Source organism: Talpa occidentalis, unplaced genomic scaffold, assembly GCF_014898055.3.
Source record: "Talpa occidentalis isolate TD23 unplaced genomic scaffold, MPIMG_talOcc4v2.1 talOcc4.12, whole genome shotgun sequence".
NCBI classification, from domain to species: Eukaryota; Metazoa; Chordata; class Mammalia; order Eulipotyphla; family Talpidae; genus Talpa; species Talpa occidentalis.
In genome coordinates this window covers 28,855,798-28,879,242 of record NW_023601212.1, presented here as the reverse complement: position 1 = coordinate 28,879,242, position 23,445 = coordinate 28,855,798, and the positions used below count along the sequence as shown (strand labels likewise).

The following is a 23,445-nucleotide window of genomic DNA, read 5'->3' as shown; positions in this document are numbered from 1 at the left end:
TAATACCAGATCTGTTGCAAATAGCTTTGTACATACTGTATATGGGTGAGGACCCAAAGGCTTACTTTCTGCTGATCTGTTTGGCTGAGATAAAGAAACTGTGGCCTCAGCCTTTGAAACAATCCCCATGTACCTTGCACAAAGGTGGGCTTGGTGGCATGTGGTACCCACAAGGTGACAGAAGTGAGGCGATGAGTGTATGTGCCTGGACCCCCGCAGCAGTGTCTGTAGCCTCGGTGCTGGGCAAGCAGGGTAGTGTGTCTGAGCAGCCTGGAGAGGACCGAGGCCAGGACTCATGTTAAAGCAAGCTGAGTGTCGAGGTTTCAGACATGGGAGGATGTCCACGGTTGGGGTGGAATGACCAGTGGTCTCTCTAAGACCAGGATTCTGTGTTTTTCCCAAGTAATGGAAATGGTCTTCACTTAGTCTTTCATAGTAAGCAGCATTGAATCAATAGTTTGCCTCACCCAAAACCTTCTCTATGTTTACTTCTGAAACCTTTAATTAAAAAGGAAGCCTGGGGCCTCCCCTGGTGGCGCAGCAGTTGAGCGCTGGGCTGCTGGGCTGCGAGGCTGCGCGCAGCCTCTGCAGCGATGGTTCATTCCCCGGCCACAGGCAAGGGTCCCACAAATAAAATTTTTAAAAAGGAAGCCTGGTAAATAACAGGGCGGGAAAGCTTTTTTTTTAAAAAAAAATCTTCATATCTCTGTCCTTTCTTTTTCTCAGGCAGCCCCAAAATAGCTTTTTCCTTATTTCTAAAATTTTCTCCCATATCAGTTTCCCAGTCTTTGGTTTAACTTGGCTGGCCCTCTAGTCTAGTTTTTTTTTTTTTTTTAAGATTTATTTATACATGCATACAAGAACCAGGGTACAGGCCAGATGCGCGGGAGGGTGAGAGGATTCACCAGAAACAGAGCGGGGAGCAGAACAGGCAGACTGATGAAATACACTGCTGAGGGGAGCAGCGGGCAAGACAGGAGAGGTCTGCTGCGCCATGTGGGAATCTCTCTAGCTGGCCGGGAATCGAACCCATGCTACAGAGGCTGCAGACAGCTTCACAGAGCTATCCTTAACCGCCTGCGCCACCAGGGGCGGCCCTAGTCTAGTTTTTGATAAATTAATATGGACATCAACTTAAGGCTCCATGTAAACCTTAAATATGTGATATTCCTAGCATTTGATCACATAATATTCTATGAGGAAGATTGCTCTAGTATTCCCTTCCATGAAATCAGAGTAACCACCATACCATACAATTAAATGTTCTGATAAACCCAAAGTACTCCAAAGTACTCACATTTTTATGGACACATAAAAGTTTATGGACACACATAATTTTTTGTGTTCCCCCCAAATTCATATATGACAGCCATAATCCCCATTGTGATGCCAATAGGTAAACCCTTGAGAGGTAACTGGATTTAGATGAGGTCATACAGGTGGGGCCCTGTAGTGCCAGCAAGCACAGAGCAGGGCCACTGTTGATCCCCAAGCCCTCAGTGGATTTTTCAGGCTTTAATGCTCAGAGAACCAAGTACAGAGGTGCAAGGCACAGCAGGCAGGGAGTTGGCCTGCAAGGAGGCAGATATGGGCCAGGCAGGGGGGCTGGGAAGCAAGCAACAGAGCCTCCCAGCCCCCCCCACGAACCATTATGCTCTACTCTGGGCGCTCTCTGGTATTCTTATTCTTGTCTTGTGACTGATCTCACCTCTTCTGTAGTCGCTGCTTGTCCTCGTAGCTATCATCTGTCTCTGAGTGACGCCACCCATCTAGCCCTGGCCTCCAGGCTCAGGTGCCTACACCATACTCCAGGTGTCCACAGTCAGGCACAAGTGCCTCATGTCCACACTCCCAAGCCCCTTCTGCATTAACACCATCAAGGCCTCAGGTCATCGCCAAAGAGGCTAGCGGTGCAAAAAGCCTGATTAAATTCATTTACCCTACAGGTCCTCACTATGAGATTAGTGCCCTTAGAAGGGGAAGAGACACCTGAACTTCCTGTCTCCTCGTGAGCATGAAGAGGTCATGTGAGCATACAGCAAAGAAAGTGACCCTGTATGCCAGGAGAAGAGGCCTCAGATTGGCCTTGTCACTGAACTTCTTGGCCAAGAGAACTGTGATAAACAAATTTCTGAATAAACTGTAAATAAAATTCAGCCTTCGGTGCTGTGTATAGCAGCTGATTAAGATACAAGACTAGAAAGTTTAGCCATGTAATGTCTTCCCCTGATTTAAATCCAGATTCTGAGACTCAAGCAGTTTTAGTGATGGAATACCAAGAATTCTGACACCATCTACCCCGAGGACATAGTATCACACTTCATGGGCTCCATCTCCCAAGACCGACCCCCACTTTAGCTGCCCATCGCAAGCCAGGGGTAGGCTTCTGACCAATCAGCCGTATGACTCCTCAGGTTGGATTAATTTCCTAGTGGCTCACAGTAAAGGAAATCTCTTTACTGAGCAGATTGCTGATTCATGACAAAGGCTTTAACTCCAGAACAGCCAGATGGAAGGGAGGCAGAAGGCAGGGTTTGGGGGGGCACGGAGCACAGGGCCTTCCCAGGCCACACCACTTTCCCAGCGCCTCCAGGTGTTCACCATCCTGGAAGCCTCTGGAGTGCAGCCTTTGGGGGCTTTATGGCCCTTCATTACTTAAGCACAACGGATGAAATCATTGGCCTTTGGCAAATGAGCTCAGTCTCAGGCCTCTTCGGTCCCCAGCTCTGGGGGTGGGACAGGAACTTCTAACCCTCTACTCACAAGGTTGGTTCACCTGGCAACCAGCCTCCTCCCTCAGCTTTCCAAAAGCTTCACCTCATTAACAAAAGAAAACAACCTTTATCACTCTCAACACTTCGGAAAATACTAAGGCTTTGGGAGTTGTGAGCTAGGAATTGGATGAAAACACAAGGGCTGAGAAATATATTTTGGCGTCATCTGGAATGACCACGTACCACTCTTATAAATCCCCATATCCTGGGACTTGTTGAGCTTGCCATGGAAAACTGTTGTTGTAGGACAGTTCGACATCCAAACAAAAATATAAAACAGTCGCTAAAGATACTGCTAAAGCTCTCCTCTCCCCAAAGTTCCCCTACAATTTCAGTTTCCCAGAGAAGCTTGCTGAGAGCAGGTGAGAAACGCTGAGGAAGGAATGCTTGCAGGCAAGATGCTGCGAAAGCAAGAATCTGCTGCTAATTGCACCCGTTCAGAGTTTTATATGCTTTTACCTTCCCGTGCTAATAAGTCTTAGGTAATAAAGTTCACCCTCAAGAAAGTGTCATAAAACCTGAGTTTATGTTAGTTTGCCTGGACTTAGCACCACTTACTTGAGGCACGCCCAGCTGTCTTCAATGAGAAGCACCTCACAGTCGAGCTTCTCTCCAGACCTGCCTTTGGGGAAACCCTGTCTGTCTTCCCCACTGGGCGGAAAATCCCTTGAAGCAGAAAGTCTTGTTTATTTATTACAGTTTCTCCAACACAAATATCACACCACAGTGCCTGGCTATTTCCTCCTCCCACAGTCCCCATCTTGCAGATTCTCGGAAGCCTTGGCTAGTTCTTCCATCCTCTCCACGCAGGTCCTGCCTGCCCTTGCCTGTACGCAGTTGCATGATCCACAATGACGTTGGCAGCCTCTTGTGTCAGTGAGGAACGTTTTTCTATCCTTCTGGTAGGCTTGGAATCCTTTCCTTCTTCCTACACACGCACAGAGTCCACACCCCTCAAAACCCCCTTAACCAAACCAGCTGACAGCAAGAACACCAAGTTCCACACAAACAAAGGTGACGCTTTGAGGCCTCTTCCCCAGCCCACCCCGCTGCTGGGAAAATGAGTCCCTTCTCTGACTCCTGATCCCAAAGGCAGGATCCCTGCACAGCTCCACTGCTGCAGCCACTTCTTCCCACACCCTGATGCTCAGCGCCCTGCTCCGTGACCAGCAGCCCCTGACTGCCAAGATGCAGGCCCAGACTGGCCGCTCTTAAGGGTAACCCCGGACACTCACAGCCGGACCCCGCGTTGCTGGGCAAAAGGGCCTATTTATCATCACAGGACAATCTGATGAATTCTAGCAAAAGACACTGATTTTCTTCCCCCAAAGAACATACTCCTCCCCAACCCCAACCCAGGCCTCAGTAAAAGTTGTTTTTTCCCTATTTTTTTTTTACATTTTGTGTTGTTTACGATGTTGAGCTAAAAGAGAAAGTAGCAATAACACCAAAGGTTTGAATTATCTTCTTGCAGGAAGTAGGTCTCTCATACCAGGGTGTGAAAAGGAAGACAGGGAGAGAGGGGCAGAAAGCCCTCTTTATGGGGATTCCTTGGCTGTTATTGTCATTGATTGTTTCTGCTCCCTGGACACCCCCATCAGAAATGGGCACTGATTTCAGTCTTACTGGGGAAACACACCTTGTCACAGAAATAGGTGAACAATAGGTATCTGTGGGGTCTGTGCCTGTTTATCTTCAGGCATATGAGGAGAGAAAGAACCATTGGCTTAAAAAAATAGACACCGGGCCTCCCTGGTGGCGCAAGGGGTTAAGCACCCCACTATGAAGCAATCCACAGCCTCTGCAGCATGAGTTTGATCCCCAGCCAGCCAGGGAGATACCCACATGGCACAGCAGACCTCTCCTGACTTACCTGCTGCTCCCCTCAGCAGCGTATTTCAGTCAGTCTGCCTGTTCTGCTCCCCACTCTGTCTCTGGTGAATCTTCTCACCCCTTGCATCTCTGGCCTATACCCCAGCTCTTGTATGCATAAATAAATAAATCTAAAAAAAATAGTCACTACTTCATTCTTTGGAAGATCTTGAGCAAGTCCATGCTCACTCCAAACCCACCCCAGAAGCAATGAAAGGGGAGGAGCACACATTTCCCAGGCTTCAGAGGAGCTGGCTGGTAGTCGTGGGTCACAGTGACCTGGACAAATCTCTCCTTCGCGTCTCTGTACTGTCTTTCCGTGCAGAGAGGCTGGATGGATAAAGGATCCTGTCCTACTGAGTAACTCCCATTAAACAGTGAGCCTGGCCTCCAGTTCTTGGCCTGGTGCTAAGACAGGGATGATGCTCTCTGGACACCTGTCAAGAAAATGTTTGTGTAGGAAAAATCTCAATCAAGAATTTGGGCCCCTCTGGTGCTGTAGGGTTAAGTTTCAGCACTATCAAGCCACTATGGCCTGAGTTCGATCACTGGCCAGGGAGCTAACCCATACATGGAGCAGCAGACTTCTCCTGTCTCTCCTGCTGCTCTCCTCAGCAGTGTATTTCAGTAGATCCACCTGTTCCCCACTCTGTCTTTAGTGGATCCTCTCACCTTCCCCCCGCCCCCACTCTTCCGCCCCCACACACACCTCTGACCTACACTCCAGTTCTTCTGTGCAAAAATAAATGAATCTTTAAAAATATTGTTTCCCCTCCTTCCTTTGGGTCTCCATTGAGAAAGAAACAATGAAAATGAGGAAGGAAGGAAACTTTGAAACAATCTCTCTGTGAGGAATACTGACTTTCTCCAGACTCCTAGGAAAAAGTCTAACAAACATGTTCCCTCCTTAAGCCAGTGAAATTCTAAGTGGCCCAGGAGATCATGCAGGTGTGAAGAGTAAGCCACACCCTCAAGTCTTCATGGAGCCTAGTCCTCCAGTCTTGGCGCTCTCAGGATTCTGGTGGTACAGGTGACCGAAGTACATGCTACACTCTTTTTCTCATTTGCCAGAGTGTTCTCTAGCCATAAAATGTTCTCAGCTATAAAATATTTTATATCCAATATCATGCATATGTTGACAGTCACATTTTAAGGTAGTTTGGGAAAATACTAGTGTCCTCATCTTCCTGAAGAGTCTCTGGCCCAAGATTAATTGCCAATTTTTCTAAGAGATCAACACAAAGATTAAGAAATTTAAATCTTTGAAAGAAAAAAAAAAAGAAAGAAATTGTCTCTGCTAACAGACACCCAGGCATGCACCCCGGCTCTGCCACCAGTTAGCTTTGTGTCCTGGCGTAAATGATTTTAAAATATCCCTGCCTAAGTTTCCTCATCCATCATATGGTACTCTCCTCACAGAGACTGGGGCCAAATCTCTGAAGCTAAATATTTAGGGTCCTTAGGAAACCTCTAGGCCACAATGAGTAATAAACACTCGTCATCATCCTTGGCAAAGCCAAGAGCAGACCTGGGCCATCCAGCTTCTCAGGGCTGTTTCCATCGCCCTACACCAAGATCGTCCTTGGCACACAAACGGAACCCTAAAATCTTCAGTATTTACATGAAAAGCTCATCCAAAGCCTTTCTGTTCATTAGCCCTAGAACAAAGTTCTACTGGAACTCCATCCTGGCCTCTCATATTGACCTGCTGCTCTCTGTGGCTCTGGGCAGGGATTCAGCCCTCTAAGATTTAAAACCCAAGTATGCTCATCCAGTATCACTGGCAGCCTGAAAATAGACTCTCCCACTCTTCTGGGAAGGGTGTTATCAGTTGTAGGGGGTAAAAAGACTTAAGGTGACTCATTAGTTTCACGAGGGCTTTCCTCGTGGCCTTTGTCCCCAGGGAATAGTTTCTGTTCCTGCCCTTCCTGTTCAACTCTCACCAGAGCAGGCACTCTGGGGCCGTGGAGAGGGCAGCCTGAGCTGTGTCCCATCACACACAGCAAGTGTCAGCACACAGAGCCACAGAAGCCCCTCTGCATCCACACGGTGAGTGGGAGATAAGTTGATAGTGGCCTCTCCCAGGGGGTGGCATCCCACCAGTTCAGGGTGATCAAAGCACCTGCCTAGATGGCCTTCAACACTGCAGTGCCTGGTCCAGGTAGAAGTTCCAGGAGTTGTCTGCAGGGAGGAGCAGGAGCTGGAGAGAGAGCTGTCCTTGGCGGCCTCACCCCGGCCTCTTCCGCAGGCCTGGGGACCTGTGTGCGTGTGCTATACGTAAATCACAACCTCAGGCTGGGTGGTTCGCTCACCCAAGTCCGTACCCTTGGGGTGCACCCTGTTTTTGGGTTAAAAAGAAGTGGAAGTCATCTGCCAGGGTCACCTGGCACCAAAGTCCTGCAGCAGAAGGGGCTCCCCTGGAACTCAGGCAGCTCCCATCCAGGGCGCTAAAATAACCCAAACGGTGTCATTTTCTGATCAAATGCCTTTCCCTGCCGCGTCTGTGATTTTGAGCCTGAGAATATCCCTCACAGCTCAGGTTTCTCTGCTCTCACACTGGTCTCAGCTGGAATGTGAGTGCTGGCTACTGAGGTCTGATGTAACGATGTCACAGTCCCGAAATGGAGAGACATGATCTCATAGAGGGTGGCAGCAGGCGGGCACCAGTGTGCCTCTGGCAGGCCCAGTGAAGAATCCAGCCTGAGCATCCCACCCTGTGTTCCTGGGGTACAATGATCTGGGCCCCAGACTCCAGTCCACCTGGTGAATTGGGGTCTTACAGATCTTCACCCATGCCCACGAGCAGACACAGGAAAACAGGTGAGGTGGAGTCAGGCTCTCTTTTGTTCAAGCCACATTGGTTTGCAGAAAGCTGATCCCTGGTGGCGAGGCCCTGAGCTCCTGGAGGCTTGGTCAGATGCAGAGGGCAGCAGCCCACATGCCCAGAGGCCCAAGCACCAGCTGGAGCCCCCTCCTGCTCAGCAGTGCCCCCGGGGCAGAATTGCTTTCCTTGAGGCAGGTGGGGCTTGATGGCCTATGAGGTAACCTTTCCTTTCTGGGGGAGGATGAGTCCTTCTGGGCAGCCACAAACCTCTCAGAGAGTCCTGGAGAGCCTCGTCTCAGTTTGTTCTTTCTTCAGAAAGGTCCAGGTTCAGCTCCCCAACCCAGCCAGGTGTCTCAGTGCCTCAGTCTCCAGCATCCCTTCCCTCCTAGTGTCCACACCTACACCCCCTCTTCAGCACACGCCCTGTCTTTCACCTCCACACGGAAACATCTAAGCATCAGTGCCTGTACCCTCCAGGCATGCGTGGGCCCGCACCTTCCCAGGGGCCTGAGGACCACACACTGTATTTTCTTTTTGGGTCCTCCCAGTGCCTGGCAATGTGCTCACACACTGGCTCTTAAGAACATACTAGATAAACCACTTCTCAGGGCCTCCCTGGTGGCACAACGGGTTAAGCAGAGCACTATGAAGCTATCCGCAGCTTCTGCAGCACGAGTTCCATCCCCAGCCAGGGAGCTACCCACATGGCGCAGAAGACCTCTCCTGTCTCACCCACTGCTCCCCTCAGCAGTGTATTTCAGTAGATCTGCCTGTTCTGCTCCCCAATCTCTCTGGTGAATCCTCTCACCGCCTGCACCCCAGTTCTTATATGCATAGATATTTTTTTTGAAAAAGGAAACCACTTCTCATAGCATTACCACCAACACTCTGGAGTCCAGGGATCCAGACTCATTTCTGACCTGCCCGTCTCCACCTCTTCCCACATACACCAAGTGTGTTGATTATAGGCTTCCAGCACGTTCTCCTCTGCTTGGCATTGTCTTCGCTGGGCGTCCTCGTGACCTACTTCTCTCTCCATTGTGCCTTCTTCACAGAGAGCACAGTCCTGACACCCCTCCCCTGCTTCGTTTTTCTTCACAGCATATGGCATCATATTATATACCATGCTGTGTTACATCACACCACATACAGATTTTAAACTTTATTGTGTTTATTTTTGAGACCCCATTGGAATGCAGGCTTCATGAGGCCAAGATTTCGCTTTAAAATTCCTGGTTTGTCCTTGGTGCCCATGGCAGTGTCAGGAAGAGTGTAGACACTATTTGCTGAGTGAACAGAACAATATTAATGATGTTTCTCTGTCAAGGAAGGACCCCATGGGTGACAGTGTGACATGCAGTCACCCACGGGGCGATACGTGAAACTATAAAAGTCCCTGAGAGGAAGTCAACTCTAAACTGTACAGCAGCAACTGAGGCCCAGAGAGGGTAAAGGAATGGGACCAACATGGAAATTTAATATATTTTACATCTAATAGTTAATTTTTCCTAGAACATAATCTGATGTGCCAATTCATATGAATGGATTCAGTTATCCACTCACTATGGATTTGATGCTAGCTTTTATAAGGATCCATAACAGGGCCTCCCCTGGTGGCGCAGGTGGTTGAGTGCAGCGCTGTGAAGCTGTCCACAGCCTCTGCAGCGCTGGTGTGATCCCGGCTGGCCAGTGAGGGTCCCACATGCACGCAGACCTCTTCTGTCTCGCCCGCTGCTCCCCTCAGCAGTGTATTTCGTCAGTCTGCCTGCTCTGCTCCCCGCTCTGTCTCTGGTGAATCCTCTCACCCTCCCACGCCTCTGGCCTGTACCCTGGTTCTTGTATAAATAAATAAATAAATCTTAAAAAAAAAAAGAATCCAAAACAAACAAGAGTATAAGGTCAGTAACGTAACTTTTACCTCTCATGCCTCCATGTGTTCGGGGAAGCATTTCTGAAAAGGGAGCATTTAGCGTGGTTTAGAGGGTTCAGAGGGCCCATAAGAGAGGACATATAGACTGTCTGCTCAGTGGCCCAGGCCTGCACTGGCTGGGGTGCTGTTTCTTCATTTCTCCTTTGTTTACTAGGAGACCCTGCAGGACTGTCTGGATTTGGATTAGAGGAAATTCTCCCATATACCCAAAGCTAAGCAGCACTGGGGCTCCAGCTCCTCACCTGGCCTTCTCCCTCTGAAGTGCTAACCTTGAGATACGAACAGGGATTGACCCACTCATGCCCCTGGCAATGGTTCACTGTGAATCAGACAACAGACCTTCTTTTTTTAAACCTTCATAAGGTGCACAGTCCCACCCAGTCATTCTCTCCTAGCTGCCCCCGAGCGTGACTGCCCCTGCTCTCCTTGCAAGATTGTGTTTGACAGCAATGCAAACCAACAGTTCAACAATAATTTCTTGGCAGGACACAATGGCGTGAGACTTGTCCCAAAACAAAATAAGCCTTTCAGGGAGTGTATTTCAAGTTGGGCTCACATTCCCAGGACACTGAGAATTTCGTGGCTGACACAGGAGCCGAGGCCGAGCCCCAGCCAGAGCTGCCCATGACTGACAAAAACAGCGCTCTGGAAGGTGGGGCTGGCAGGTTGCTGAACGGTTCAAACAGGGGTAACTGGAAATGCCCCGCAACTCCTGGAAAAGGCTTTTACACTCGAGGCTGTTCTTACATGGCCTAGCTAGAGACTTCCGTTGTGCAGGAGCGGGTGCAAGTGTCAGAATAACTTCCCCCTTCATTTCTTTTCACTTTCACTCAATTCCTTCCATCATTCTCCATATACCTTTCCTCCCGCCTGCCGCTGTTCTCAATGCTGTGTGTCACTGAGGGGCGCTCCCCGGACCTTTCACTACCACTGTGCTTGGCAACTTATTACATCATATGCCTCTGATCGTCTCATTCCAAAGTTGCTATAAAGGTTTACTTTCTAGGCTTGATTCCAGGACCTGGAATGACTCAAACCTCAAAGATAGAAACGTCCCCTGGGGTACCTGTATTAGCGGTGACCTGAGGAGAACCAAGTTGTTCTTCGCGCTGCAATGCAATAAATGTCCACAAGAGGGCGCCCAAGACCTCCTGGTCAGGCTGCAACAGGTGGCATCGAAGCCAGGAGGTGGCGCTGTTGCATTAACCATCAAGAACGGAGCGGCTGAGCCTGGGTACAGACAGCACCACTGTGAGCACAGTAATCCCTGGAGATGATGCTGGGCTGTTCCAGCCAAAAACACTACTCCAGCCTGAGAAACAGGCCAAGCGCCAGCCAGCCTGATTCCAGGGAAGAGCTCTAGGTGAGGAGGGAGGATTCTTGGGTTCTCCTGTGGGCACCATTGCTTTGCTGTGTGACTTTGAAGGAAATCGTTTATTCTTTTGCATCCTCCACACCAGTCTCCTCTGCCTTCCAGTGTGCAACCTAAATAAAGAACATACGCCGCAACCCTAGGTGGGCCTAGGAGAGGAATGAAAAAAGAAAGCCCTCGTCCTGGACACATAAGCTGTCCACAGGATGCCCTGCCCCACTAACCCTTAGTCAGAAAGTTAGTGGGGTGCATGACGGAGGCAATGAGGCGGGCTGGTGAGTAGGGCTCTCAAGTACTGGTAGAAATGTTGCTGGAGGGGGATGCAGGGACCTGGGGTGGGGGAGGAGGGTGGGCAGGCTGTGTCCACACATCCCTCTACAGGCCCTGTGGCTAGCCAGCGTGAGTCCAAAAGGGGCAGGCTTAGCAAGCACCAGAGTTGCTAATGTACGCACTTATTCATAGGTGCTTAAGCTGTACTATTGTTTGGAGATGTTAAGTAATTCCCAAGGGTGGGGGAGGACAAGGGCACACCCCCAAATTCCAGCCCAGGCTGCATTGGTACTAGTAGGTGCTGTTCTCTTTCTTCTCCCTGACTTAGTAATACATCTGACTTAGGATCTGGATTCGTTAAAATCTAAAACTGAAAACCCACCATCTATATATTTAGTGAGATAAATATGCACACAGTTTATGCAAGATCATGTGTCACCAGTTTATAAGGGTGCCGACTGTCATGTATTCATCAAAACAAAGGTACCTCCCATGGTTGACAGTCAGAAACGGGACACCCAGATCACACACTTGATAGGAGGTGGCTCTGGCATTCACCTGGGCTTTCTCACCTGACCGCCCACTCTTTCTTCCTTACCAGGTCACGTGGCTCTGAGTCCTGCTGGAACTGACCACCCAACCGGGAAGGAAAAGTCCAGCATTACTGGTACCAGGACCATTGCTGATCTCTGACCTGCAGGGGCCTCAGGAGAGAAGAGACGTCCCAGTCAGATGCCGACAGAGCGAGACACAGAGTGGTGGCTTCAGTCCTCATTGTAAACCACGATAGCCAAGGGCAGCCACGCTGTGCCTGGAGTGCTCTGGACCCTGAAGCAGTTTTCAAATGCACTTCTGCTGCCTGTTAGGGGGAAAAGGATGTCCCAAAGCAAATTCCATACAGGCTTTGTGGACTCCACCCCCACCCCAGGTCAAAGCCAAAGACACTGGGAACTCCAAATCCCATCCCCACCAAAGGGAAGGTGGCTGGGACCTGAGGGTGGGGTTAAGCAGCCAGGTGGATACAAAAGGCAGACACGTGGGCTTTGGAGGGGATCCCCCATTTTGGCTCTCCGCCAGCTCGCAGCGTCCGGCCAGCTCAGAGAGTGACTTTGGGTATCCAGGTCGTCGGATCGGGTAGGACGCATTAAAGACTTTATTTCCCTATTTTCTCCCTGAGTTGTATATTTTCCTTATTTCTTTTTCTCTTGTAAATAAACCTTTTATTAACCTTTTGTGTGTGTCTGTAGTGGAGTATTCATAAGTCCCTTTAAAGCGCGCGGGTGAGGACCCACAGCCAGGAACCCGTTTAATATCGGGGTTGCTCTATAACAGCTTGGCGCCCAAACGTGCTTTGCAAGTTTCACCCGTGGTTGACCAGCCCAAAGTAATTTTTCTTGCGTTGGTCACCATAAAGGACCCTGAAGCATTTTTCAAATGCACTTCTGCTGCGACCACATGAGCTTTTTGGGATTGGGGTGCTGCGGGTGCCCCCGGAGTGGCTGTGACTCGATGCACTCTTAGTTAAAATGGCCTATTTCCCAGACACTTGGTCTCCAAACAGAAAATAGCCTAAAATTCATTTTTAAAAGTTTCTGCCACACAGATCCCTTGCCAGCATGCTGAAGTTTATGAAGAGAATGTTTTTAATCAGCTAATTGCACTGAAGTGGTGTGTGAAGCTTCCAGAAGGAATGAGCCCCCCAGTGAGGTAGGGAGACGCGGGGTCTAGTACAGACAAATGGAAGACCCACATTTTTCACCCCTGGCAAGGAGTGAATGCCAGGAAGAGGGATCGTAAGGGGGGGCGGGGAAACAATGGCCCCTGAGAACAGAACAAATGACATGCAAATGATGGAGGGTAAGAATAGAAAAACTGGACAGGAGGCGCCATAACACAGAAACCTGGTTCACACAATACCAAGAGCTAGAGGTGGGGGTAGAAGGGATTAACATGACCATTGACCCAGCTACAGGAACTGAGATCCTTAGGGCCAATGCCTAGATCACAAAGCACAAGACCCAAACAGGTATCAGACACTGCAGGTGGCATCAGGAGCACAGACCCAAAGGTGAAGATATGGAGATTGAGGGCCATTGTAGAAATCTGGCCCCTTTCTAATTCTACATAGTTTATTCAAAGTCAACAACAAACCAACCACTCCAGCAGTCCTTCTGCCCACCTGTGCCTAAGCAGATGCTTCTTTTCACCAACTCTCTCCCTCTGCAGGGCAGCAGCCTTCCATGGTGCCCTTGACCTGCACCATGCCGGGACTTCTCTTCACTGACCTCCCTCAGCAGAGGCAGCTCTCCTCAAGGCCCCCCGCCTGTAACCACGCAGGTCCCTGTCTTAGCAAACCTGTCCCTTTTGGGGCGGCTTTCTGCCCACTTGTGTCTATGCAAGTGTCCTTTATTCTTCTCTCCCTCTTATAATAAGCCTGTCCTTTTGGATATAACTAAGTCTCTGTGTTGTGGAGAAACTCGCCTGAGAACTCGCCAGTGCTGGTGACAGGGGAGATCTAGTGAAACCTGTCCCAGGGTGAACCCAAGGACCCCGCTCTCCAAACCCAACAACTCCAAAACCAATACCACACAGAGTAAGAGAGGTAAATTAGCATCAGATCGCCGAAGAGTCTTTGAATTGATAGCCTCACAAGACCATTACTCCAATGCTCACCATCTGTCCTGATGGGACTAAGTGGACAGGAGCCAGCTACTGGCTCTCATAGAAGAGCCCAGATCTGAGTGGGCTCACATGTCAGGGCCTGGTTTCAACACTCTGTGAGTGAACTCACTTAATCCTCCCAACTGGGGCCCAGAGGGTAAGCTTGCCCCTGTGGAAGGAGGTTTAGAGAAATTAGCTCTTCACCCAGCAACCCTGGCTAGTAAGGGGAAGAGCTAAGTTTCAAACCCAGGCCATCTGGCACCAACACCATGCTGTTTCCCTAGCGCCAAGAACAGTGCAAATTAGTAGCAGACCCAGGACTACACCCCAACACCCCAGCTTCTGGCTCCTGTGTGTTCCTCTATTCTCTCCTCAGGTAGGCCTCAGAGCTTTGGCCCTTGCTAGTCCCTCCATCTGGAATGTTCTTTCCATAAATCTCCATACAGCCTGCCTAAATTTTTTCTGACCACCCCAAACAAAATAGCAACACCATTCCACGCACTGTGGCCTGGATGTGTCTGACACCCCTTACTTCACTTGCTGCACAGGTGACTGCTGTCACCATCTACCTGTGACAGGTGTGTTCACTGTTGTTCGTTTACTGTCTCTACTAAAATGCATATTCTGTGAAAGCAGCATCTCTGCTCTCGTCAATGACAAATCCCACTTGCTGGCTCGAGGAAGCATTTGCTAAACATTGAATGAATAAGTAAACGGGATAAATAAACAGATGAGCAAATAGTAGATAAATTCTCAAGCTGGAAGCAGGGCTCTCTGTCCCACGTGCTGAAAGTCGTCCCTGGCTACTGAGCTAGAGCCAAAATATCCAAATCCGCTCCAGATCCTCAGTTCCAGAAAATGTTCTAAATGCTTTCATCCTCTGAGTTACTAGTGAGACTCATCCCTTGAGTTTTTATATAGTGTCTCCAAGAGCCTTATATGTCCTTCCAAACAGGAGAACATAATGCCTCTACTGTCAGCCATTAACATCGCTGAATATATTAAAATAATACCTTCACATTTTGCATATAACAGAGCCAAACCGAAACTAGCACAGCCTGAACACTGACAGCATGCTGGTCAGAGAGCGAGGCACTTTACACATCCTACTGACTGCCTCCTTGCACCCATGGGAACTGTACTTCCAGAACACTCTGTGGGGGTGGCACCATGTGACTGGTTCTAGCCAATCAGGCGCAAGCATGTCTGTCACCCTCTAAAGTACTAATGAAAGACCTGTCAGAGCTCTCTCTTGGCCCAGGCTTAGCCACAAGGTGGGTTCCCACTCTTCATTTATAACTGGGTTTGGGGAAGGACAAGGTCCCCTCTTCTTGTGAGAACTCAGTTGTTAGCCATGTTCAGTGCTATAAAAGCCCAATGATCTTTGACTGCAGCCATCACTGGGAGCTAAATGGACCTGAAGCTTGGACATAATTGTTTTGTGAGAGGGTTTCCACTCTGAGAATCATTGGAAGGGAGGGTGGGAAGGTGGGCACATGATGGAGAAAGACAGCCCCAGAACAAAGCAAGGGTGAGTGATGAGGAGGAGGTCTGGGAAATGATGTAGCCCGGGAGGGGAGGTTGACATGATCCCAGGGAAAGAGGGGTTCTTCGTGTTTAGTGGGAGTGAGGCATCAGACCTCACTCTGATGAGTGAGGAGAGAGGAGAGAGAGAGAGAGATCATCTTGGGAATAAATACCCAGAACCTCACTGTCAAAGCCAAGGAGATGTTATGATGACCCTGAGCAGAGAGGAGAAGCAATACAAGAATGTCTTTGTAGACTTAACCGTGACAAGAAATTGTATAATTTAAGGCCTAATTTGTTTTGAATGTTTTTGCCCTTTTATATGTCTAGTTTATTATCCCAGACCTTGTGAAATAGTTTGAACTCAAATTTAAGTTCACCAAGAAACACAGATGCGTGTGAGAAAGAATTAGTCTGCTACGGATCATCTAAATTAGTCATTAACTCCCTAACCGGGACGTAGGTGGAAGGAGCAGGTCAGCAAAGGCGTCCATGTGGCTGACCAGCATCATGGCTGCTTGAGATTCATCTTGTCCAGGCTGCTGATCTTACACATGAGAATTTGCCAGTGACTCAAAGCTGACAGGTTCATCATCTTTGAGAGTCCATGTGATCTTTACCTTGGAGATGATGAGCTCTGGGGTCTTCAGGTGGGGTGTGACACTCAGTTCTTATTTTATATAATTCTTACATCATTTTTTGTTTTTGTCTAATACATGCATTTTCATTTTGGTTATAATCCCCATACAATTTTGGTTATATTCCCCATACACCCCCTTATTTTGACCCTAATTCCTCTTCTCCTCTCCCCCCGCCATTGTGTGTCTCTGGTATATAGTTGCTTGTTGATTTTGATTTTTTCTTTATTATAATTAGTTTTTTCCTGCTCCCTTATTTAGGTTTTCTAAATTCCTGCTATGAGTGAGACCATCTGGTATTTTTCTTTATCTTTCTGGCTTATTTCGCTGAGCATAATCCCTTCCAGCTCCATCCATGTTGCTGCAAATTGCATGAGTTTATCTTTTTTGATTGCTGAGTAATATTCCATTGTGTATATGTACCACATCTTCTTGATCCAGTCATCTATTCTGGGGCATTTGAATTGTTTCCATAGCTTAGCTATTGTAAATAGTGCTGCTATAAACATAGGGGTGCAGGTGCCCTTTTGAATTAATGTTTCTGTGTCCTTTGGGTAAATACCTAGGAGTGGAATTGTTAGCTCATATATATGTAAGCTCTGTCTTCAGTAGATATAGCTTTCCATAGTGGTTGGACCAGTTTGCACTCCCACCAGCAGTACAGGAGAGTTCCTTTTTCTCCACACCCTCGCCAACATTTGTTGTTGCTAGTTTTTTTAATATGTGCCATTCTCACTGGTGTAAGATGGTATCTCATGGTACTTTTGATTTGCATTTCCCTGATTACAAGTGATGTTGAACATTTTTTCATATGCCTGTTGGCCATTTGTATTTCTTCTTTGGAGAAGTTTCTTTTTAGCTCTTCTGCCCATTTTTTGACTAGATTATTTCTTTGTTTTTGTTGAGTCTCATCAGCTCTTTGTGGATTTTTGTGATCAGCCCTTTATCATTAATGTTGTGTGCAAAAATTTTCTCCCAGTCGGTGGGGTTTCTCTTTGTTTTGGTTATTGTCTCTTTTGCTGTGCAGAAGCTCTTTAATTTGATGTAGTCCCAGCTGTTTATCTTTGCCTTCACTATAACTGCTTTGGGTGATATGTCTATAAAGATGTTTTTGAGGTACATGTCATGTAGAGTTTCGCCTATATTTTCTTCCATATATTTTATGGTTTCAGGTCTTATGTCTAGTTCTTTAATCCATTTTGGGTTGGCTTTTGTGCATGATGTGAGGTAGTAGTCAAGCTTCATTCTTTTGCATGTAGCAACCCAGTTTTCCCAGCACCATTTATTGAACAAACTTTCTTTGCTCCATTGCATATTCTTTGCTCCTTTGTCAAAGATAAGTTGGCTGTAAATCTGTGGGTTCATTTCTGGATTTTCTATTCGGTTCCATTGGTTGTGTGTCTGTTCTTGTTCCAATTCCATGCAGTTTTGATTATTATAGCTTTGTAGTATAGTTTGAAATCTGGGAGTGTGATGCCTCCATTCCCCTCTTTTTTTTCAGGAGAGCTTTGGCTATTCGGGATTTTTGGTGTTGGCCACCAAACTTCACAGAGCCTGTCACCAACGAATATGTGAGGACAATCATATAACACACCGTGGCTTTTTTAGGCACCTAAGTGAATGATGAGAGCAAAGTGTCTGGCACAGAATTTATCTCAGAGTATCACTCCCATAAATTCCTTCTCCTTCTAGTGAAACAGGGGTGGACAGGGCCATAAAAGAGGCCATATGGCAGGAGGCCAGACGGAAGGTTCAAGAGAGCTACCCACCTGCCCAGGCTCTGAGACCAGAGAGCCACCAAAAAGTCCCAAAAGGCCAAAAGGCCAAAAACAATACAACACCCACACAATAGGGGCCTATGGGCTATAGCCTAACAAAGGATAGTGCCCGAAAAGAGGATAGGTCACTGTAGGTTCTCACCCATGCGCACAATTGCAAGAGATCTTAGGCAGGAACAACAACCATGGGTGATATGTCTGTAAAGATGTCTTCGAGGTGCATGTCATGTAGTGTTTTGCCTATATTTTCTTCCATATATTTTATGGCTTCAGGTCTTATGTCTAGTTCTTTAATCCATTTTGAGTTGGTTTTTGTGCATGGAGTGAGGTAGTAGTCAAGCATCATTCTTTTGCATGTAGTGACCCAGAGCTCACTGTACCCACGTGGTGGCTACCTCACCCAGGTACCATAAACAACCCCATGGATGTCTTGTGGAATTAGGGAAAAGTGTGGGACAGATATCTGACTCACATTTGACAGAAAGTGTGCAGGAGGGAGGCTGTGGCCTGGTGGGAGACCGGGCTAGCACAATGAAAGAGAGCTGCACTGAAGTGAGCAGTGCTGAAGCTAGGCCCAAAAGTGGAGCTGAAGAATATCAGTCATTACACAACTTGGAAAGTTCTCTATCCAAGAAGCCACCCACCTTGGCAGTGCAGGCTGCTTGGCCCCAGCAGAAGAAAACTCAGGTGAACCCAACCATAAACCAGGAGGGCTTTGTAAGCAGCCTGGCAGGTTTCCCTCATGCTGAAAACTATTGAAAGTCCCAGTGAGAGGGACTCAAAAGTAACCACTAAAGTGCCCATGAAAGAAAGATGCGGCACTTGGGTTCTCAACACAAAGAGTGCTTCTATCAGATCATGTCCACACCTGCCACCTAAGGAAGATTTTTCTGCCTTTTTACCCAAAGGAGCCAATGGCAGGATGAGCAGACAGGGAGGGGGACATGGGACAACAGGTCTTGGTGGGCTTCCAAGCCAGACAAGGGAAAGCAGAGGTAGTGGTCAAAAGAGAATTTGGATAAAAGACTGCTCTGCTCTAGACCTGTTAATATCTGAAAATGTCCGTAATATTCTGTGGACTCTGCAGGAAGAAAGAAGGAACTGGAAAAGCTGAACACTAAGTGGAAGAAAAATAAAGTTCATTTCTGTTCACACTCTATGAAGTCCAGTCCTCAGAAAAAGACAGTCACGCACGGTTGTACTCGACAGTCCAGCCACATAGGCCCTGCACTCGAAAGAGCTCGAACCTTGACTTAGTACTCTGCTCTTACCATCCTGATTTTCTTTTCCTTTTTTAAAGATTTATTTATTTATGCATACAAGAACTGGGGTACAGGCCAGAGGTGTGGGGGGTGAGAGGATTCACCAGAGATAGAGTGGGGAACAGAACAGGCAGACTGAGTGAAATGCACTGCTGAGGGAAGCAGCAGGCAAGACAGGAGAGGTCTGCTGCGCCATGTGGGTTAGCTCCCTGGCTGGGGATGGAACTCTCGCTGCAGTGACTGTCAATAGCTTCATAGTGCTGTCTTAACCCCTTGCGCCACCAGGTAGGCCCCCATCCTGACATTATTAACAAGTTCTGCCCAGGATGTTTGTGTTTTCATGTCACACTGGCCCCTGCGCATCACACTGGTCCTGGCTACATAAATAACAGTGATTTAGCCATGTTCTATGTGACCCCACGGGGTAGTGTGGGACCAAACAACGGGAGGTGGAAATTTACAGATTTCAGCTCAATATTAGAGTTTTTATTTTATTTTTTTAAATATGTGGTTAACCAGCTCAGAATAGGCTACGAGGGAGCGCTTCTGAACACCAGGGTCTCTACAACTACTTGGCAGGACTGTGAGGGAGACAACTCAAGCTTTGTACTCTCCAGCTTCCAAAATTCCCTCCAACTCTGGGATTATCTAATTCTTTCGTTAATGAATCTCCTTCAAGATGTCTACCCACTTCACCAGGAAATGAACTCACTGGTACTGAGGCCAGGTAAGAGTAATTCCAAGTCCAAGTTATAACCCGTACATGGACGGGAGTTTCATTAACTCCCTAGGTCTCTGTCCAAATTGTGAGCTGCTGTTTTTCTTTATGAGAACATTGTGGCTGTTACTCACTGTATTTTTGATCATTGTAAACTGAATCTTATTGTGGCTGGAAAACTGTGACTTTTTGCTTCTAAGAAAAAAACCCTACAAAAAACTCTCAGAAAATGTCTTGGACTTAGAACCACCCTCATTAATCATCATTTTGACAATGAAGCATAAACAGACCTGACAAATATTGATTAAGTTTAACATTTAAAATCCATGCTTGTGTTTTGGTTATTGTTGCCATCATCATCACCATCATCCATAGGATTGATGGTTCTAGAAGAAACGACTGCCAATTATTCTCTGAGAACTTCCACATATAACATCTCAGGCTGGAAGGTTCTCTCCACTCCACCTTTATGGGGCTCGTCTCTGAAAGCACCACTTGAGGACTGAAGCCCCATGATAAATACCAGCCATGGTGAACAAGTCTCAGACCAGGAATCAGCAGGAAACTGGTATCATTGGTCATGCTCAGCAAATCCACTTCCCCACAGACTCACCCTCCTACGTATTGGAAAACTTTGAGTTTCTTTCATACCATATTTTGGCCTTGACCTTTCTAGCATTTAACCTCCCTACAATGGAGTCTATGTATCTCCACACGCTCCATGCAGACCCCCTAATTATAGCCATCCGTTAAGCTGTCAAGAAGAAATCCCCAGCTCAATCACGTCTTTATCAGACTCTGGCTGCCAATGGGGTCAAGTTAGGCGTCAAGTCTGACCTGCCCAGAGCCCCTGTCCAAGACTGGTCCCCATGTCACTGGGGCCTTTGTGACCAAGCAGGCCAGACAGCCACCTGGTTGCCCCAGCTAAGCTCCCTCTCCCGCTGCATCACCAGACAGGGTGGAGCCAGAGGGACAATGGATATGACTTCATGGAGGGCCTTCTCTGACTTTTATCTTTGGGGAATTTTGTGCAAGGGGTTGTACTGGGCCGACAAAGTCCAAATTTAGAAGTAGACACCAGTGAATATGGAGGAACTGGTTTCAGGGGGGGGGGGGAAATCTTCAGTTGGACCTGCTTCAGAGATTGTAGAATCAAAAATTTTATCACCACCAAGGAACTTAATGATTATCTGTCTAAAATTTTATTTTACAGATCAGTGCAAATGTGGCTGAGGGACCTGGGGTTTACTTTTATTGTTCTGAGTCTGGTTTTCTTTGGTTTTAGGTGAGTAATATTTTGAAGTGCACTCCATAACAACGAGAGAAGTTCAGGGTTGACCTTGTTATTCTCCCGTTGTTTCATGCAAATATGTTTTATCTCTCATAGGAGATCATAACATTTCTCAAGGACAGAGGTTATTTCTTCTCTACTCCTTATGGAGTAGTACTAGTGAAGAAAGCACTTAAAAGTATTGCTGAGAGTTAGTACACATTCTTTCCTCGTTTTTTAATGCGTTGAGTGTGTTTGTATGTGTTGGTGTCTCTCTAGATAGATTATAAACAGTATTGCAAGTCTCAAATTTCATTGCTAATCCTACTCCCCCATTGAAAAGACAACGCTGAGATCCAGAAAAGTAACTCACACAAATTCACTCAACTTGTATTTGATTTTAACTCAAATCCAATTACTGCTCACTCCATGCTCTTCCCACAATCCAAGTTACTTCGTGGGATAACATCAATAGCTAAACATTGACGAGCAAAGTCAACCAGATGTCAGAACAAACGAGGTGAATCAGCCCTAATTGACATTCTCTTTATTAGTAGTACTAGCTTAAATTTATAAAACTGTTAGAGTTTGCAGAATAAACACTAGTAGTTTCTTGTGTGTTCCTTAGTAAACAAAACTTGAAAGCAAGTCCATGCCCCATAGATGCATTTTCACTTACGCAAGAGGATGATTGCCACACTCCTTGCTGTCCACTTGGCTTTTCTCACTTAATGATGTTACCTTGGGACCTTTCCATCTTAGCACATGCAGATCTAAGTCACAATTTTATTTTTTTTTTAAAGATTTATTTTATTTATACAAGAACTGGGGTATAGGCCAAATGCGCAGGAGGGCGAGAGGATTCACCAGAGACAGAGTGGGGAACAGAACAGGCAGACTGATGAAATACACTGCTGAAGGGAGCATTGGGTGAGAAAGGAGAGATCTGCAGCACCATGTGGGACCCTTGCCGGCTGGCCGGGATTGAACCGGCACGGCAGAGGCTGCGGACAGCTTCACAGCGCAGCGCTCAACCACCTGCGCCACCAGGAGGCCCAATTTCAAAATGGCACAATTGTAAGTCACAATTTTAAAATGGCACTTATGGTTGGATATATCACAGTTTATTAAACCAGTCCTTACTGATGAACACTTGTTTGCAGATTTGAGCTTAAAAAAATGACTATTTTTAACGATGTCCTCTGGAGAGTTTTAAGTAACTAGCTTGATAATCAGATTAGCATTTTGGAATTCACCAATAGCCTTATACCTTTATTTCAGCAGATAATAAAGCCAAAGTCCAGAGAAGTTTGGGAGCTTCGGCAATGAGGGGCAAGATCATAACCAGAACATAGTGTTCTCGAGTCTTTGTCCATCTTCATTCCTTTGCATGGTCCACTTAAGAGCACTGGGCATGCTGGTCTTGGCTGTTCGTAGATGTCAACGGCCACTCTCACCTCATCTCCAGGCTGCCCTCAAGGCCCAACATTCTTTGTTAAAAGATCTGTTCCATCACAAGAGTCTCACTATGGCTCAAATTTTACCAGCACAGAAGATCACTGGGTCAAACTTCCCATTTCGGTAGATGAACCAAAGCGCCTTGAATGAAGACGTAATTCAATAAAACTTAATACTCTCATAAAATCGAATATTCTCTGATTCCCCAATGAACTCCAAAACTTATTAGATTTCTTCTGCAGATGATGTGAGATCCGTTGTTTTACCTAACCTAACCCCATTATGCCTCTAAAAACACATTACTATTTAAATGCTTATGTTTCTTTTATTCTGCAAATGTATACGCGCTAGCACAGTGTTTGGGGTGGATGTCCTGCTCAGGGGCTCCTTGTGCAAAGTGCCACATGAGTTCATCACAGAAGGAGGATAAGGGAGTGATTAGGATGAGGATCTTCTAGGGGTGAGGCTCTGAAAGCTACACTGACTTTTCAGACTAAGTACTTTTTGCTTGTTCATTGTAATGAGACAGAATTTCTCTATTAAACAGCAAAAACCGAAGTTTCTAGTCTGGTTTCAACAATGAAAATAATTGCTACAGAGCATTGAGAAACTTCACTGCAGGCACTGTTCTCTGAGCTTCGTGTGGTCACAACTCTACACTTTAGACCAATCTAAGGGGCAAAAGAGAAGTTCCCAGGAACTCCTGCTACATTTCTTAATGACTTTCTGATAATTACAACTTGCTCCAGACTATGTGACACACGGTCTTAGCTCTGGGAGAGCTAGAGCTGATGGCTGTCCCTCACCACTTCTCTGCCGCAGTCAGGACACTGGCACATTTCTTTCTATGCCACTTCTAATCCTGCCGCGGCCAGGCCCCTACGCTGTTTATTCATGTCCTTAGTGCTAAAATATGAGGATTGAGTGAGATAGTTTGAAAAGCGATGAGCAACTTTTCAGGACACCGCAGTCATCCAGCACTCCGTCTGTTACAGGGCAGGGTGAGGGGCACCCCAGGACCTCCAAACCTGCCCACTCTAAATGGATTCTGCCATCTGCCACATCAAGACAAAACACACTCTAGTGGGTAA

At 47.1% G+C, this 23,445-nt stretch overlaps 1 long non-coding RNA gene across 1 annotated transcript; it reads left to right on the top strand.

Annotated features, from left to right (window-relative positions):
* Window positions 1-19,336: 19,336 nt before the first annotated feature.
* Window positions 19,337-22,555, top strand: LOC119239961 (uncharacterized). The gene is made up of 3 exons (XR_008551070.1): window positions 19,337-19,635; window positions 20,840-20,911; window positions 22,178-22,555. It is a non-coding gene; the product is annotated as an uncharacterized LOC119239961 (long non-coding RNA).
* The last annotated feature ends 890 nt before the right edge of the window (window positions 22,556-23,445 follow it).